We start from the raw sequence: 7,773 nt of genomic DNA, 5'->3' as shown, positions 1-7,773 counted from the left end.
TTCACAGTCATATTTGTGGTAATTAGGCAGGACATCTCCGCCTTGTCTGTCCAACCAGGGACACGTTTCCTGGAGAGATCCTGAGGGTGCCAATGTTCATGGCAATTAGAATAATGTGAACATGTGCACATCACACCAGAGCAACAGTAACTAACTCACCTTAGGACCTACTACCATGCAGCTACGTCTAGTCCAGCTTTAGGCAACAACACCAACTTCCAAGTGTGAGCAAGCTATTCTTGGACGTACAACTTGTGACGTGTACACCGCGAGAAATACATAAGCAATTACAGCTCATAGCGTTATATATGTGTTATGAATATTTCACAGCCAAGTCTCAAGTGTCAACACGGCACAAAATGCTTAGAGCACCATTTGTATGTGTGCTGTCGCTCGTCCCTCATGAATGTTTAGTGTTTTCTAGTGCTCTGCTATAGCACTCCATCCGTGATAATTTGAGGCTAACGAGATGGTGTTGTAATTGGGAGGTCTATTTGGCACATGGATGCTATCACCATCTAAACCCCACCAACGGGGGATTTGCATCTCTCTCTTTTTTAATTACAGCAGGTGGAGATAGGCTTCGACAGAGGTTATTAACCTCCTTTCAATGCACTTAGTGGAAAAATGATATCAGACTTTTTTATGCTGTTGTTGTGTAGTGACTCAGTGAAAGTAAAATGAGGCATGAAATACCGTTATGAGATTGGGGTCTTAGAAAAGAATAGAATAGAATAGAGCGTGAAAGACCATCTACTTTGCCGTAATCTCATTCCAGTTCAACATAAAAAGCAAGACATCTAAAAGCCCTGCCTTAGAGTCTATGCTGCTCCTTAAACCCAAATGGAAATTGGGAGTAAGGAAAATGGGTGTCCCTAAAGGAAAAGCTGCGTGGTCACCAAAATCAACAGGGTTCATCCTGGAAGCTACCTATTAGATGATCAGAAACCTTGTGTGAAAAGTTATCATTTTGGCCTGAAGGTGGTGCTAGAGGATAGATCATAGGGTCACTTTAAATAGTTAGGGTTCATCTTCCAGGGAGCATGAATGTACTCGGCAAGCTTCATGGAAATCTACCTGCTAGATGTTGAGATAACGTGTGCGCCTGTAGTCCCCCAAGGCTTTATACTAGGTCTGATAATATTTCCCTCTCCGTCAAATATCTTTGCCAAAATCTCTTCTACAAGCTCACAACTTGTAACAACGCAACACATCTGAATCAATTTACCGGAACTATCTGAGGTCTACGTATATGTGAATCACATGATCACGCATTTTGGACTTCCGTTGCTGTGCGTCTCTCTTTACAAAACAAAAAACACAAAAAAAGGAATGGGTGATATATCCAATGGTTTCTATTGAAAACCTCAACAGTTTAGAATGAAGATCAGGGGAATAGTAGAGTACTGTATGCCATGATTATTCGTTGAACTCATCCATCCACATTACTTCAGCACAGCCCAATCTTTTTTTCTAAAATAGTGCTCACTCCCACTAATAGTCTTGGCGCTAATGTGAAATGATGACGACCATACCAAACAGCAGTCATATGCCAAACTCTCCTCTCTCATGCTATATGCTCTCGGTGTATATAATCTGACCCCCTTTTTGGGATATATGGCAGACAGGGACCTTGCTTAATCTGGCCTATGGTTGCCTAGAGGGCTGGCTGTAATCAGAGGAGACCGCAGGGGCTGTTGAGTCAGGGATGGGCAGCAACACCAGAACGAATTGCTGTGTTGTGGAGGCAACTATCTCTGTGAAACACACCGACACTGAGCGCCTTTTCAAAACCCACAGAGGGGACGCATACAGAGACAGCGCTGGAAGTGTGTGTGTGTGTGTGTGTGTGTGTGTGTGTGTGTGTGTGTGTGTGTGTGTGTGTGTGTGTGTGTGTGTGTGTGTGTGTGTGTGTGTGTGTGTGTGTGTGTGTGTGTGTGTGTGTGTGTGTGTGTGTGTGTGTGCGCGCGCCAACATTTCTACTGTTGAGCTATCGGGGAGAGCCCATTTGGGAAGCCGAGATATTTCCCTTTGAGCTTTATGCAATACCGGCAGTGATCCTACCTCACCACAACATCTAAATGTCTTAATAGAAGAGCAGGGTCACCACCTCCAACCACTGCAGTTGTGTTACATTCTATTGACATACAGTACAGACTGGTTAGAATAAAGTTTTATTCACTAACAAAAGGTTGCAGCTTTAAGCGTGTATATTTGTGTGTGTGTGCACGCGTGTGCACAGTATGCTTGTATGTGTTGTCAGTGTGTTATTTTTCACATATTTATTGTGGGAGGCCTTGGTAACAAACCAAATGCATGAGCCACCATTCAGTTGAGGCGGAAACGGTTCAGAAAGGAGATGATGCACAAGATAGTCATTTCCTGTCTGTGTCACCTGGGTTTTGCCACTGCCTACTGTTGGGGCTTAGCTGTTGGACTGGTTTCACCGAAGATGCTCTATGATGTTTCATAATAATGGATTTAGACATTTAAAAGGGACATTGAAAGCATGAATACAATATTTTAACTGAAATAAAACTTGTGTATCTTGGCTACAATACAATTATTTTTAAAGCTGCACTATGTAACTTTCCTCTTCCTCCCCGGATTTGAACCTGGTTTCCTGCGCAAGTACTGAGATTTTTTAGCATTGAGCTATTAGACTGCTTCCTATGGTGATAAATTGAGTCTTGACCATCAGGTCAAAATTCTTGTTAAATCCTGTGTCTAGGTGAGACATGACCTTTGACCCAATCTAAATAGCTCAATAGAAGAGCAGGGAGACAAGATACAACCACCCCAATTGTATAAGTTATATTGTATTAACTTGCAGATTGGACAAAATTACATTTTATTCATTAAAATAATATCAAAAAAATAAAAAAAGGGGAAAGATAATATTACAGACTGATATGATCTTGTATTTGGTTTATATCAGATATTGATCTAGCAGATAAAATGAGCAGCACAATGAGGCACAAACATTACATTTGATTTGATGTTGGGATGGGAGCTAGAGGCGACTGCGCCCACTTAGAAGACAGGAAGTGCATGGCTGCATGCCATTTCATACCATTAGCACAGCTTGTGACACATTTCCTTTTGTTTTAAGAGCATCTTTGGTTGAGGATTGGGCATTCTTAGGTACACAGCTCTGCCATGGTGAGAGAGAGAGAGAGAGCTGGAAGAGAATGATGTAAGAATGTAAGAAAGATGGGGTAAGAGAGTGAGGGAGTTAATTCAAGTGAGACGGATGGCAACAGAGAGCTGGTGTGAATGAGGGACATGGCCGGGAAGATGGGGCCCAGTGTCCAACATATTCCCTGTCTGCTTTGTTGACTTCAAAACATAAACACAGCATGGTCAGACGTCGAGGCCAGTGTCCTTACAATTTCTATTTGCTCATAAATGCAGACGGCTTCTCAATGGAGAAACCCAGGAAGAACTGGATTGCCCAACCTGTAATCTTACAGATGAATAGTAAATTAAATAAATTAATAGATAAAACTTGACAGTGACTTTAGCCAGTTCTGAGTACAGATGAACGAACGGACCAACATCACTGTTCTAAAAAAAAAAGAAGAAGAAAAAAAGTAGCACTTCCATAAGGGTTACGGATACAGTATGTGTGCACCGTTCCCACTGGCCTGTGTTCCACACACAGCAATTACTTGTTCTCCGCTCTCCGTGCCAGGATTCTGGATCTATTCTTGGTGTTATGAACGGAAATAATTTCAGAACACTGTTCTTGGAGCTCTCCAAGTGGGATGAATTAAAATGTCTGGGGCTTTTGGAAGTGTGCCATTCAATTAAGTGAAGTCATTTAAATCATAATTTAATTGACAGCCAAGTCATTAATTAAAACTTGATCTGGGTATGACCTACCCTCCTCTCCTGCCACTTTAATACTGTTTTTTGCTCTTTTCTGGTCTAGCCTCTGCCTGCCTCATGCTTCTTTATTTCCTCTCCTCTCCACACATTTCCTACTCTCATACCCTCCCCCATCTCTCCTCACTTCACTCTTATATTTCATTGTCCTGATAGCAAGTTAAGAGTTGAGGGAGTTGTAGGACAAACAAATTAACAACATTAACAGGATTACTCCTTCAGAATCAGAATCAATCAGCTTTATTGTCACATCACAGGTTTACAGAAGTAAAACAAGTGGGTGAAATTAGTTTTCGTGCATAGTTCCCATCGTATTGTTATTTCCAAGTGGGAGCAAGTGGGAAAGGAGATCAAACAAGAGAACAAAAAAAACTAAACAAGTTATCTACATATTTACACAAGGGGTGTGTGTGTGTGTGTGTGTGTGTGTGTGTGTGTGTGTGTGTGTGTGTGTGTGTGTGTGTGTGTGTGTGTGTGTGTGTGTGTGTGTGTGTGTGTGTGTGTGTGTGTGTGTGTGTGTGTGTGTGTGTGTGTGTGTGTGTGTGTGTGTGTGTGTGTGTGTGTGTGGGATCTCTCTGGAGCCCTAATGAATAATGTAAGGACGAGGAGCTCTGGACAGAATGTAATAGCATGTCACTGAGATTTTGCTGTGATTGGCTTTGGGAAGGAAGGGCAGTGCTGAATAGTTAAGAGGGCAGCTATACTGTAGCTCCTGCAAGGAATGAAGCTGTGCATGATAATTTTGTTTGGAAAGATGCATCTCTGTATGGAAAAAGCATACGGAGACACACAAAGACAAAGACAGAGACACATGGAGCAGGCAGATGTACACAAGATATGCATCCGTATTATGTAAACCCACTGTGGCATACTGTAGGCGTACACGAGGTCGAATGTATGCTTACAGTTCTATGCATTTATGCGGTGTTGCACTCATCCACATTGAAACAATGTCAGCAGCGACAGAGAAGATATTGCACTTCTGCACGGAGCAGAGCTGCATACACAGGAGTAGTGATACTGTATGTGAGGAAAGGTTGCCTGTTATATGCAAGTGCAGAGACATGCACATGAATCCATGCATATAGACAGTAGTCTACTTGCCAGCCCATAGAGCCCCATTGTGAACCCGGAAATGTTGAGTACACCAACATTTTATGTTAGAAATGTTGAGTATGGGTCCCCAGCATGTGGAAACTGCCGGATGCTAACTTGCATATGTTGAGCAATTTTCAGAATTAGCGTAATTAGCTTTCATTAGCATAATCACCTATATGGACAATATTTCAGCAATAGTCCCGGGCCTTAGGGATATTTTCGCGCTAATCAGTCTTAAATGCACCAAATTTGGCCCAGATGTAGCCCAGGGCATGCTCTAATGATTTAGCTTGGGCGCCCGAGCGGGCGACCTTTGGGGTCGCCATAGCGGCCAAATCCAAAATGGCCGCCATGTAAAACGGTTTTGGCTGTAACTTTCGAACCAGATGAGCTATACAAACTTGGTGTCTATTTCATGTTTTTTGACTATTGCAAACACATTGGAATGCTTATCATTACGATTGGGTGTGTCTGGAACCCTAATTTGCATATTTCCAAGATGGCGGCTATGTGAAAACGTTAACTTTTGACACTTTTGGCAAACTTGGTGTCTATTTTATGTTTTTTAAGCATTAGAAACATATGAAATGCTCCGATTTTCTGATTGCATCCATCTAGAGCACTCTAATTTACTTATTAACAATATCAACACTATCCCCAAAAAGGTATTCAACATTTTCACCCAGAACACTTTTAGGAACAACCTTAATAAGCAACCTTTGTATGTTACATAATGTATTTGAAAGATAGAACAATGGAGTGCAGCACATTCCTATTGATATAGATAGGAGTATATGAAACAATCTTACAATGAATGCACAAAAACTCTGTACGTGCATACATACGTCCTTCTATAGTTAACGTATCTCGAGAATTGTCCAAACGACCAACTTCAAACTTGGCACGTGGGTCGCCGCTGATCCCAGGGACATTTATATGACCGGCGTCAAGTTGGTTGGATAGGCGGTTGTCCAGAACCACCGATCCAAACGATATGCCTCTCTCTGAAGACGGGGAGGGTGCCGCAACTGTGGCAATCCTCCTGCATTGTCCCGGTGCCTAAGAAAAGTCGCACCTCGTGACTACAGGCCAGTGGCTCTGACATCAAAGGGCATGAAGACCTTTGAGCGTCTGGTACTGAATCAACTGAGACCGATGGTGAGTGAATACCTCAACCCCCTTCAGTTTGCATACCAGGCGGACATTGGGTTTGATGATGCCATCATCTACATGCTAAACAGGGCATTCACACACCTTGACACCCTGGGCAACACAGTCAGAATCATGTGTTTTTACTTCAACACTATCCAGCCACAACTGCTTGCTGAGAAGCTTGCGTTGATGATGTGGACCACAGCTTGGTGGCATGGATCACAGACTACCTCTCGGGCAGACCGCAGTATGTGAGACTGCAGGGTTGTCAGTCGGAGGTGCTGGTGAACAACACGGCTGTCCCCAGGGCACAGTGCTGTCACCTTTCCTGTTCACCCTACACATCTGACTTCCGATCAACTCCAAGACATGTCCCCTACAGAAGTTCTCAGATGACACTGCGGTGGTCAGCTGCATCTCAGGTGACAACACTGTTGAGCACGATAGCATGGCGAAGGACTTTGTGGACTGGAGCGAGGCAAACCGCCTGAACAGGTTGTTGGACTGGTCTGACATACTCTAATGTAGGAGCAGGCTGTTCTTCCTGAGAAGATTCAGATGTTTTGGCGTGTGCAACAGGATGCTGCAAATAGCTGGTGAGGAAGGTGGGCTCCGTCGCGGGGACCTCACTGGAGGGGGTGAATAAGGTGCGTACGGTGAGGAGGCTGGACGCCATCATGGCAAACACCTCCCTCTCCCTTCACAAGGATATAGTGGGGCATCCCGGGGTAGATTCACTTACCCCGGATGGAAGTGTTTGAGACTTGGCATGTCTTTTGTGCAGGTAGCTATGAGGATTTACAACGAGACACACGTTGGTCGCTCTGCCAGGTCAACTGTCTATAAAGAATACATCACATGGATGCACCTGGGACGTATCATCAGTGTTGTAGCCTGAGGTCATAGGGTGTTTGGGGTCTCGCAACATACACCCTCGCCCAGGTGACCCAGCCGGGGTTGATCAAGCCCCAAGTTACGTCCCAGGTAGCTACCCACGGTCAGTCCTATAGGGAAAGACAGGGCCACTCAGTCCGCTTCTCTGGAACTACTCTGCCGGAACTCGGGGAGGCTCTGGCACGTGGAGGGACTAGGCTCTGTGGGTGGCCTCCTGGCCGGGCTCCGCCTTCGTCTCACCAGGTCCAGGACCTGAGCGCTGTACCAGATCCGCTGCACCAGATCCGCTGGAACACCCCGATCCAAACATTTCCTTCTGGCGTGATGGTTCCTTGGGCCGGTTTGCTTGAATGGCCGTCCTAAAGGCCTCACCGTGGGTTTGTTGAGCTTCTTCCTCACGGAAGACACAGGCTAGGGGCGCTAACCCATACTGCTCCCGGTCATATAACTTGAAATAAAAGATGTACTCTGACCTCTAATTACACTTAGATAGTTATTGTACTGATTGCACTGTGGACACTTTGTCACTTTTCTTTGCATTGCATTTGACAGGACACTGTAACCTGGTGTTATTGTTATTTTTCTGCATAGTGCAGGATAGTTTGTACAGGTGTATACTTTTGTTCTTTAGTGATGGTGCATCTTATTGTTATGTCTTACCTTTGTATTGCTGTATACATTCCTTACTCTGTATCTGTAACTACGTAACTCTGACTGCTGTGCTGCCTCTGGGTGACTGAA

Source organism: Gymnoscopelus braueri, assembly GCF_963280865.1.
Source record: "Gymnoscopelus braueri genome assembly, chromosome: 3".
NCBI lineage: Eukaryota > Metazoa > Chordata > Actinopteri > Myctophiformes > Myctophidae > Gymnoscopelus > Gymnoscopelus braueri.
The sequence above is the reverse complement of the archived record's forward strand: the minus strand, read 5'-3'. Positions refer to the sequence as shown.